We start from the raw sequence: 12,384 nt of genomic DNA on the forward strand, positions 1-12,384 counted from the left end.
GTGCTGAAGGCAGGATGGAATATCTGCAAATTGTCTCTCATGTGATCCATTCTGCTATTGAAGAAATATTTGAAAGACTAGCAAACTTCAGCAAAGTCCATCTTACAAAATCCCGTATACATTGCAAAAGTGAACAAAATACATGCAAAGCACAAGCAATTTTTTTCCCCTATGTGCAAACTAGGACTGTCAAATAAATTGGTTAGTCTCTAAGGTGCCACAAGTACTTCTTTTCTTTTTGCAATTAATCACAGTTAATGCAAGTGATCAACCCACAATAAACTGATGAGATTTAAAAAAAATAGTCACGATTACTCGCAGTTTTAATCACACTGCTAAACAATAATCGAATACCAATTTAAATTTATTATATATATTTTGGATGTTTTTCTACATTTTCAGATCTACTGATTTCAATTACAACGCAGAATACAAAGTGTACAGTGCTCACTTTATGTTATTTTGATTACAAATATTTGCACTGTAAAAAAGATAAACAAAAGAGAGAGTATTTTTCAATTCACAAGTCCACTCAGTCCTACTTCTTGTTCAGCCAATCATTAAGGCAAACAAGTTTGTTTACATTTACGGGAAATAATGCTGCCCACTTCTTATTTACAATGTCACCTGAAAGCGAGAACAGGCATTTGCATTGCACTGTTGCCAGATATTGTAGCCAGATATGCTAAACACTCATATATCCCTTCATGTTTTGACTTGTAGGCTCTAAAGTTTTACATTGTTTTGGTTTTGAGTGCAGTTATGTAAATAATAACAATAATAAATCTACATTTGTAAATTGTACTTTCACAATAAAAAGATTGCACTACTGTACTTGTATGAGATGAATAATCTCACAATTAAGTGTGATTTTTTTTCAATCATTTGGCAGCCCTAGTGCAAACTAAGGATGCCTAGAAACTTATGGAATAAGTAGCAAATATTCAGTACAAACTACTTTTCTAACAATTGGGTCCCAGAGTTGTATCAGTCTCTTCAGGAAGCAGTGCCCAAGGCTTTAGGAGCATCTGAAATGGAAAAGATACACCTGTCAGCTGGTGTAGCACAGGAGGCAAATTAAATGGTAAGGAAGATTGGGAGGATAATAACAAAGAAAACGTTGAAGATGCAGGAAGAGATGGACGTTGACAAAAATAATGAGTTGTCAGGATTTTTGTTAACTTTGGTTTATTGAACTGGTTCACTTTTAATAGGCCACTTAGTAGTAAGGAATGAAAATACTGCCAGGATGTCGGTGTCTGCCCCAGACATGGGCTCTTGCACCACTGCCAAGCCCTGGCAGACATGTTTAAACTTGGTTTACAATTTGTACAGCACCTAGTACAATGAAGCTCTGACCTATCTGGAGCTTCTAGGTGCTACTGTCATACAACTGTGAAGAAGAATGGTCAGTAGGAATCTGAATTCCCACTATTCTTGTTTATTATTTCATAACTTTTTTTTTTTTGCAATCTTATAGTGGTGTTCTAAGCTGGATTCAGGCATAACAGTAAAGTACCTTTGCCATGATGTCTTTGAACTATACATCTACAAAAATAGAGAAGAGTAAATATAGAACAGGCAAGGTGCAACCGAAGTGACTAGACTCTAGATCAAATTCTTCCCTCAGATGCATTTGAATGGGGCTCTCTCTCTCTATGCATACATCCACATGCAGTATTGGCTTTTTGTATGCATAAGACAGCATGCTTTCTACATTGTTTTGTCAGCATAGCAAGTCATTGGCAATAAAATCAGTGAAATGTGCAAAACGTGGCACATAATACATTGCTCATTCTTGGTGGCACGCATTACATTTGTCACTTTACTGAAGCCATAAATCTGGAGGGTTTGTTGTCAGTTCTATTTTTAAATACTAGGGAGGCACTCAGATGCTATGGTAATGGAGGCCATGTAAGTATATTGATGGGGCAGAGTAGACAGACAAAGGTACAAACTCTTCACCAATTTCATTATACATCAGATATCTGACTGTTGGTTCAAATTTCCATGGCGAGATGAAGCTTTTCCTGACACTATCAAATGCTTTCACACTATTCTTGCTTGGTGGCTTTGATGCAACTCTGGGGCACCACAGAGAAGTGGCTTCTGCAGGACGTTCAGTTCCCTATAAAACTCTTGGCTTCTAAAAAGACAATCACAGCAAGTCAACTGCCAATATATTGCATTTAGCTTGCACACGACAATATGGTTTCCACCATATTTTGCTGCATTTTCTCATGCTTCTTCCAAAGGCAGTTGTACCATCTGGTAAGCAATTTGCATGTATGCCATCTTGCCTTGAACAGGTAGTATCTGTATTTTTAGGAATGGGATAAAGGAATTTTTGACACTCAATAGATTGCCTGCTGTGAATGTAGATGCCCACGTACGGCCAGTCTTCTCCTGTCCACTGTCTCGTCTACTACAGGGCTAGAGGTAGTCTTCTGCCTGTTGTTAATAGGTTACCACAAGGTTATTTTTCAGGTGGATATTCTCATGTAACTACTCCTGCTTTCCTTCTACTGCTGCCACTGCTATACTCACAACATATTCCATTACCATTTTTCATGGGTACAGTGTTAGCTGCTCCTCCGACCACTTCTTTCACCTGAATACACCTCCCTTCTAAGGGGGCAGAATCATGTAGACCAGGCCATGGACTATAGTACCCTGTGGATCAGCTGTGCTGATCCCAACAATTCTGATTGTGTTTGGGTACCTGCGGTTCTTTCTTTTCTGGAGCTTGTGACCAACCAGGAATCCAGCAAAAACAGCCTTCTAAAAACAATAAGAATAAATCATAACATAAGAGACTAGGTTTTTAAAGCAACAAAAGGCCTACATGTGTCTCTTACCTAGTGTCTCACTATTCCCCTCATGGGAACACGAGCAGATTTAATTTCCTCCAGGACGCCAGCTTCTGGAGTCTGGGTTCACCTTCACTCTCCGTCTCTCTGAGAGTGTCTTTAGATCCAGCCCCAAATCTTTGTTATCTCTGTTCACACATTTGGACCGGCTGCCCAAAGCCAATTTCGTGAGCTCAGCAGAGTGTCGGAGGTGGAACTTCAAAGCAGATTGCTCTTGCATTGTGTCTCAAGTATTTGAGAAGAGAAGTATATCAGAATTCACCCCTGCCCTTCCTGGGTGTATTTCTTGAGAATCCTGCTATTGAACTAGCTCAGTGTATTCACACAGTAAATAACAAAAGAAATCCGTCAAGACTGAGTATTTATAAATTATTACAGGCAGCCCCAAATCCACCAAACTGTTGTCTTGCATGAGAAGACAATTGGCACCAGTAATACTTCCGTTTTGTTCACAAGCTGCCCCTCTGTGGTGCCCATCTATCTGTATTTGCCTATCTGACATCGGCTCTGTCACTACACTGTCCAACTGGAGGCTGTCTTCTCTAGCTCTTGAAGTTTTAACCCTTATTCCAGTTTATTTTCTTCTGAGTTGGCTCTAGAATTTGGCTGTCCCTTGAACGTTAGGTAATGTCTGTCAGTACAGTTTCATTATTTCCTCCTATTTTTCCTTCAAAACTCAGGCTTGGGGGAGAAAAAATCCTTATTTCTGTTAACTGCAACAAGATCTCTCTTCTCTGTGCCACTTATATCACATAAAGAATTGTCACATAATCCTCAGTGGGTTTTTTTAAGTCAGTACTGGCTCTAGTGTGCACCACTGTCACCAACCCTGCTGCTTGGGGTTCCTTTGAGTGCCTTTGTAGCAATCACATTACTAAACATGAATTTCTGACTCAAGAGAATCCAGTGATGGAGCTCGCCTTACCCCAGAAGAATAAACGGAGTTTTTCTCTGGGCACACAGTAATGCTAGGATTCATGACAGTATCTCCCTATGGCCCTGCCTCTTACTCTTTTATTATGCCCTCTCTTACTCTACAGAGATAAAACCTGGGAATCTTATTGTTTGACCCAAAGTTAAGCTTTTTTCCCTGCTCCTTCTCTGCCCTTTTAATATTATTTTTGCTGATGTTTTCTTGTCATCAGTTGAGCGCAGTGGGTGAGGGTTTTCACCGTCTCTTGTTGTAAAAGCAATCCCAGACACTAATTTACCAATTATTTCAAAAATTAATTACCATTTCCTTTGTATTCTATCTTCCATTCAGAGGGAAACTGGCCTTGATAAAGTATAGAGAGAACACCGTAATGTGAAAATGCACATTGTAATGTGGTAAATATACTATTTGTCCATATTTCTTGTGTGAGTGAGGGGGGAGATTTTCAAAGGCACAAAGGAGCACCCAACTCCCATTGCCTTTGACCATCTGCCTCTAAAATTGTAAAGGAACGTTCAACCGTGCAACACTCACTGAGATTAATTGAAGCAGTGGTACTAAATCCCTGTGAACCAGTTTGAAAATTTCCCACTGAGGCTACATCTCCACTCTGAGCAAGAGGTGTGATTCCCCTCTTGCATATACGTACTCGTGCTGGCCCGATGAGAGCTAGCATGAGTATAAATAGTAGTGTAGCCATGGTAGCGAGGGCAGCGGCTGCACGGTGTGGACATGCTGAGTACAAACCCACCTGAACCCTGTGGTTAAGTACTCAGTATGGCTAAGCCATGTTCTCACTGCCTGTGCTACCACATGAGTGGTGTGGAGAAGGCGAATCAGGAAAAGTTATTTACTTGTTCCCATAATATAAGAACTAGGGGCCACCAAATGAAGTTAATGGGCAGCAGGTTTAAAACAAATAAAAGGAAGTTCTTCTTCACTCAGCACACAGTCAACCTGTGGAACTCCTTGCCAGAGGAGGTTGTGAATGCTAAGACTATAAAAGGGTTTAAAAGAGAACTGGGTAAATTCATGGCCATTCAAATAGCCATTAATGGCTATTAGCCAGGATGGGTAAGGAATGGTGCCCCTATCACCATTTGTCAGAGGGTGGAGGTGGATGGCAGGAGAGAGATCACTAGATCATTACCTCTTAGGTTCACTCCCTCTGGGGCACCTGGCATTGGCCACTGTCAGAAGACAGGATACTGGGCTGGATGGACCTTTGATCTGACCCGTTTGGCCTTTCTTATGTTCTTATTCTCTTATGTTCATTCTTATCTATGCTGCAATTTATACTCGAGTGCAGGTATATGTACACGAGCTTGGAATCACACCCCTAGCTCGGAATGTAGAGGCAGCCTGAAAAGTCTCAAATTTGCTGGTTACAGGTTGCTTATTAAAAGGGGAAAGAGTTGGTCTGATCAAAATGGGCCATTGGCATCAGGATTTCAATGACATGTGTTTATGGTAGGGAAAAAAAAATGTGGCCTCGCTGGTCCTCACTCAAAATTTGATAAAGTGTTTAACCAGTTTTGATACAGTGTAACACTGACAATACAAATGGTTCACCTATGCTCACAGTTGTGTTGATTAGTACTCTCACAGTATTCTTTTTGTTCCCTAAATGGGCGAGGAAGTAAACACTTTTGGCATAAATACTCACGCATCCAGCTCTGAAATGTGATTGCTAAAAACACTCAGACCCAGTAAAACTGGATGGCATAATATATTCATAGACAACAAACACAAAAGTGGGTGTGCTGATGGTTAGAGGACTGCATTTTAATATCTGTGTAAGCGCTTGCAAAACATTCTTTGCAATATTCACCCAGCTATATGTAGAATAAACTTTTTCTTAAAATTCTTTTACCATATGTGCTTGCCTGAATATACATCAAACCCACATGTGAGACTAGAGAAAGACCCAAGAAAATTATGCCAGTCATATTCTTGGCACCCATTGACTCGAAGCTGCTTCCAAATGTGGTGTAAATTTCCTTGGAACATGTTGGAAGTCTTTCCTTACCCACAGACACACAAGAGGAGGAGGCGGAAGCCAGTGACAGATTGGTGACCAGACAAGACCAACAGGTGGCCATTAAACAACCAGCAGCTTTCAGGGTGTCGGAGACCACACGAAGGAAGCAAAAAGCCCAGGATTCTGACTTTCTCAATTATCTTTGCAAGGGAGAAAAAAAAGAAGCTGGCAGAAAGCTCCTTCAGCCAGTGAAGTAGAATCCTGCTGTAATAGAATGGGGAGGATAGTAGCATGTCCTTTAAGGATGGAATAGAAGACACAGCTGTGGGGAAAGAGGCTGAGGGATGCTAAGAGGAGGAGAAAGAAAGAAGAGAATGCAGCAGAAGGAGAATCAGCCACACTTTTTGGTGCTATGATGGAAACAATTAACACCACCCTCATCATGACGCCTGCTCTCAGAGTCCCTTTGCAACAAAAGGCCTCACCAACCCTGCAGCATCTTATTCCTGTCCCTTGCAAAATCAAAACAGGCAGGTTCCATCAAATGATTCACGCTTTCTGCCCCTGTAACCCTAGTGCTCTCTAACATGGGAGTGGCTAAGTCATTATGCAAGGTAGCCTATTTCCCCTTGTTTTTTCCTACCCCCCACCCCCAGACGTTCTGGTTAAACTTGGATTTAAACTTGGAGAGTGGTCAGTTTGGATGAGCTATTGCCAGCAGGAGAGTGAGTTTGTGTGTGTGTGTGTGTGTGTGTCCCGGGAAAAAAGGGGGGGGTGAGAAAGGCTGGATTTGTTCTGGGCATGGCCCACCTTGATTACCATGCACATTGTAGGGAGAGTGGTCACTTTTTGGATGAGCTGTTAACAGCAGGATAGTGAGTTTGTGTGTGTGTGTTTTTGGAGGGGGGTGAGAGAACCTGGATTTGTGCAGGAAATGGCCCACCTTGATTATCATGCACATTGTGTAGAGAGTTGTCACTTTGGATGGGCTATTACCAGCAGGAGAGTGAGTTTGTGTGTGTATGGGGGTGGGGGGCTGAGAAAACCTGGATTTGTGCTGGAAATGGCCCACCTTGATTATCATGCACATTGTAGGGAGATTGGTCACTTTTTGGATGAGCTGTTAACAGCAGGATAGTGAGTTTGTGTGTTTTTGGAGGGGGGTGAGAGAACCTGGATTTGTGCAGGAAATGGCCCACCTTGATTATCATGCACATTGTGTAGAGAGTTGTCACTTTGGATGGGCTATTACCAGCAGGAGAGAGAGTTTGTGTGTGTGGGGGTGGAGGGTGAGAAAACCTGGATTTGTGCTCAAAATGGCCCAACTTGATGATCACTTTAGATAAGCTATTACCAGCAGGACAGTGGGGTGGGAGGAGGTATTGTTTCATGATCTCTGTGTGTATATAAAGTCTGCTGCAGTTTCCACGGTATGCATCCGATGAAGTGAGCTGTAGCTCACGAAAGCTCATGCTCAAATAAATTGGTTAGTCTCTAAGGTGCCACAAGTACTCCTTTTCTTTTTGCGAATACAGACTAACACAGCTGTTACTCTGAAATCTAACACAGCTGTTACTCTGAAACCTCCCTATGCTCTCATACAAGCCAAGGCTGGGATCTTCGAAGGGGCCTAAGGGAGATCAGTGTGCAGCTCCCACAGAATGTCAATAAGCCCTTGGACTCCTTTGAAAATTGGGATACACTCCCAATGTGTTTGGATTTTCAGCAGGACCTTTAGTTAGCCTGGAAGGGGATTGAAATTTTAAGGGTTAGACAGAGATGACAGAGACAGGCCATCATGGTGCCCAGGAAGTGGTTACCAGAAGGGGGGAGAGGGTAGAAGTGAAGATTAGTGCAATGCTACAAGCTGAGGCCAGAGGGCGTTACTGCAGTAAAGGCAACTGCCCACACCTGGGAAGTGGGCCAAGTTGCCTTAGTGATTCAACAGCACTGACAGCCAGAGAGCCTCTAAGGCATGCAGGGAGTTGATTAGGAGAGGGGACCCTGAAGCATGGAGCAAGAGGTACCAAAGTGATCTCCTCACGGATAGCAAGAATTCAAGTAAGTAAAACTCACTTTACCAGCTTTATCTAACATAAATGATATTGTTAGTTTTGAAGTAAGACAAAACCATCCAGTAGACAATCAAAATGCTGTATGTGAATTTACAATGCTAATTATGCTATTAAAGGCATAGTCCCTTTTCAGGCTCTCCTGTGTGCAGCCTTTAGGGTGATGTAGCATGTTCCTTCTGATGTGGCCAACCCACAGAACTGATTACTGTGAAAATGGGGTACATGGCCATGACTAGGTGCTGGTCTGCCCCACCTCAGCTCTTTGGAGTTGTGCCTCTTCTCCTTGTGCAGGATGCACAAGAGACAAGGAAAACCAGGTACATCATTTAGTCTAAATTCTTTGCCAATGCTTACTGTAGAACACTCGCCACCAGAGGAGCCATTGTGTTTGCTAGGGTGTCTTTGAAGGATTTGATTCTGGAAACACTTTTCAATCTTTCCCTTACTAATAGGGATATTGGGACCTGTAGCCTAATGCTAAATCTCCCAGAATTAAACCCATATTCAAACCCTAAAACTATCACAATCATATGTTGGGTCTTCAGGACTCTAGCCCTCTTCCTCCGTGGAAGCTGTCTGCTTGGCACAAACCTGCCAGACTGGCTCCTAGCCACTGGCTTGCTGATTTGGGAGCGACTAGTCTTTTATGTACTGATGGGTAGACTTGAATGTTTCATAATTCTGTCATGTTCTGATCAGCTGGGTGTCTATCCCAGGCAGTCATGCTAGAGATTGGCCATGCCTTCCTCTGCTGTATCCTCCATTGTTCTCCGAATGGTTGGATTCTTCTGCCTGGCAGATGCATGTCCAAAATTCACTTCAAATGAGAATGCTTTCAAATTAATTTGCCAGCCTGGGATTTCCAGATAATTTCTGTCCTCAGTCCAAATGCCCTGAAGATTCCCTTTTTGTAGAGTGTAGGCATGGGTGACTCTTCTGCTTTTTTGGCAGCTCAGTCTGTTTTGTTTCATTCTGGAGTTGCTTTCAAACAACTCCTTAGGATTTTCCTTTACAGGGTCTTTGAAATGTTGACAAGCATTATTCCAGTCTTACAATTTACAATTTGGCAGTTTAAGAATCATTTTAGTAGTCTCTTTACCATGCAATAATAATTTATAATACACAATGCAGTGGAGAGAAAACACAAAGCACTGAGCACCCTTAAATTCCAATTCAGTGAAGGGAAACTGAAAGCTGTTAATGTCCCTCAAGATCTGGCCTCTAGAGCCTGACTCTCCCCTGCCCTTGCACTGTTAGGGTATGTCTAGACTGCAGTCAGAGGTGTGAATCCAGGACATATAGAATAAAGCTAGTTTGCATATGCCTATCAGTGAAAATATGGCAGCGTGGACTTCAGCATGGCCTGTACAAGCCCTCCTTGGTACTCACTGAGACAGCTAGCCTGCACTCAAGTCCATGCTGCTACAGCGTCATTGCTAGGTTAAAGCTAGGTCAGGTCTGCCTATGTGTGCTGTAACCTCACCAACTGGCAAATTTTACTTGGTAACATTTTATGCCCATTTTCCACAGATGTCAATGCTTTTTCAAGGTGAAAGGCAGTGAAGAACAGATCCATACAAACGGAGGACTTAGACTTTTTTCATCTTTGCCTTGTGCACCTAGACAAGGCCCAAGATGAAAACTTGAAGTGTTTCCACCTACCCTATATTTATTGTACCAACGGCATCATTTTCATTTTAAACTACAGGGCTCTGATCCTCAGCTGATGTAATTCTGCATAGTTCCATTGATTTAAATGAAGCTATGCCGCTTTGTATCAGCTGAGGTTCTGGCCTCCGTGGTCTAATTTAAATACAAAACACCAGGAAATAAAATACACGCCCTTCATGGTCTCCTAGTGGTTTGTAGCTCAGTCTACCCACCTCTACCCAAAATATTCTTTAAACTATGAAAAACATATGTACATATAATATAGCAAACTCACAGCATAATTCAGTGGTTACAGTATCTTTCACAGATTTGAATAATAAAAGCATTTTATCCATATGAAATGTTTCTGCACTTGGAAAAGTTCAGATCCATAATTATCCTCTGGTGCAGCTTCACTGGAGATAGCAAGGCTGGAAATTATAAGATAGATGAGGCATAAGCGTGTTTATCACCATGCTCTGAGCTTGTGCCTTGCCTATGCTACAGCTTCCATCTTTGCTACTGTCATGGAATGGCATAAGAGGGAAATTTTTGGGCTGTGATTTATTTATTTCCCCCCCCCTTCCATACTCCCCCATCCGCAGGGCGTATGTTAGGGGTGTGGAATATTTAGTAAAACTCCTGAGCTTTAATCCATTTCCTGGTGAATTTAGAAGATGAGTGGCTTTGAAAAGTGACAAATTGGGACCAGGTGACACTTAATAGATACCTAATAGACTAAACATCAAGACAACAATTCTGAATGTGTTCACACCCAAGTATCGATGCATCAGAACCAGGGCTATTGATTTTGTTGTTGTTGTTGCTGTGTTCTTTTATTTGTTCCAGGCATCTGGTTTCCTTATCCGGGCTTTCTTAAAATGAATTGAATTTTTAGGAGCTCCCATACAACTAACTGTATACCTGACAACATGGGCCCAGGACTAGCAAACCCATGCTAGTAGCACTTAGCATAAATTTTATTCTTACAAACAAGATTTTTTTCTTTTTAAAATTAGATATTACCTGGTATGCAATTCCTCACTGGAACTATTTTCGGGCCAATTTCTTGCCCTAGGAGGATCGCTTCGTCTCCATATCTACTAAACCACATTCTGCTGCGTTACACTGATGTAAATCTACTCCATGGAATACCTCCGAAGAGTAGTTCTCCTCCTTCTCCACCTTAGCACCTCTACTTTTTTTTTCCACCAGCTTTGGACTGATCACTGGAAGGGAAAAGCTTGAAAAGCATTGAACAAGGCACTGAGGCAAGACTCCATGCCTCTGGACTGAAGAAGGCAAGGACTGCAGGGGAGTTTTGTGGGAGGATCTATTGACGGCATTGTCAGTACTCCTGTAGTTCTGCTTCTGGCACTGGTAAGTGGCTAGCTATCCTAGAACGTTTGTTTGACTGGGCAGGTTTGAAATATAGATACTTTTATTAGTATTAAATAGTTTGGGGGGGGTTACAATTACTCTGGCATATTTAGTTATGAATGCTGACAAATCGACAGGCCATATTGAGCTTGAGAGTAGTTATACTTGGCACTTATTGCTTTTTCATTCAGAGATCTCCAGGTGTTTTACAAAGGACCTCCATATATAGCCTACAGCGGGGTAAACTGAGACTCGCCTAAGGTTATATGGGGAACAGACCCAGGAATTGAACAGTCTCCTGATAGTCCACAGCACTATTCTCTGGACCTTGGTGCCTATTTGGATGACACATTGACAGGACCAGGTCTGGGGTGGTGGGAAGATAGGTTCAAGCACTCCTGTTAGTGTATGGTCCGGTTTTAAGAGGATCCCCCACGCTGCATCTGAAAAACTTTAATGCTACAATGTCTCTCACCACATACAGATGCAGATGGGTGGATTTTTGCTCACACAAAAGAGCAGTGGGTCTGTGCTCCTTTGAGTGCCTCCGTGGACCTCTCATTCATGAGATGTAGGGGAGATTACATGTTTATTTTTAATGTTGCTGTTTTAAAACTTCTAATTTTAAAGGGGCAAAGAAGGCAAACAGAAACTTGAATCAAAATGGAATTGGGCAGAAAGCAATGCAGAGACTGAAAACTAACAGTCTGTTTAAAACTGAGACCCTGGGATGTTGAGAGCCCTTTGCAGTTAATCAAGAGCCCAAAGAATATTCTTCAGTCTATGATCCCTAACTCCATTTGTAATGTATGGTCTTCAGCCTCAATCTGAAAAATCATTCTGAGAACAAATACTGGAGTAGCATTTCTTGTCACTGCTAGTATATTTAGTCCAAGAAATTAGGTCAGTGTACTTCTTATTTTCTTTCCATTCTATTAACTCGCCAGGATACTGGCAAAGTTCCAAGCATTCTGGGTCCCATTCCTGATTTCATAGAAATTAAACAAAAGCAAAACAAAAAAAACAACCCCACACCAGTGGAATAAATGGACTGTGGATGGCTCAGCTGACATAGCCACAGGCAGGAGATGACTGGTGCTACAGCATATTATCCACAGAGCTAGCCAGACCATAGATTTTGTTGTTTTATATTTCACACTGGCAACCAAGTCAATTGGTGGTTGCAATCAGTGCTAATGCTGCAGGGTAAAAACAAAACAACAAAGCTGGAACGGCAGAAGCACTGGCTGGTGCTGTGAATACACACAGAGCAGCAATGTAGGTATAGACTGCCAGTGCCTAGATCAACTAATCAATCCCTGATACTTTTTTCATTTTATTTTGTGAGTACCAGATTGTGGCCAGTAAAATTAGTCATTTGCGGAGGGCAATGCCCCATGAAATAGATTAGCTCCTGAAAGGAAGACTCTGCAGAACAGTACTGCGTGTGCGAGAGAAATAAATAACAAGACTGGTGGCTCTTGAAATGCTGTA

Source organism: Lepidochelys olivacea, assembly GCF_965140295.1.
Source record: "Lepidochelys olivacea isolate rLepOli2 genome assembly, chromosome: 2".
Lineage (NCBI taxonomy): Eukaryota > Metazoa > Chordata > Testudines > Cheloniidae > Lepidochelys > Lepidochelys olivacea.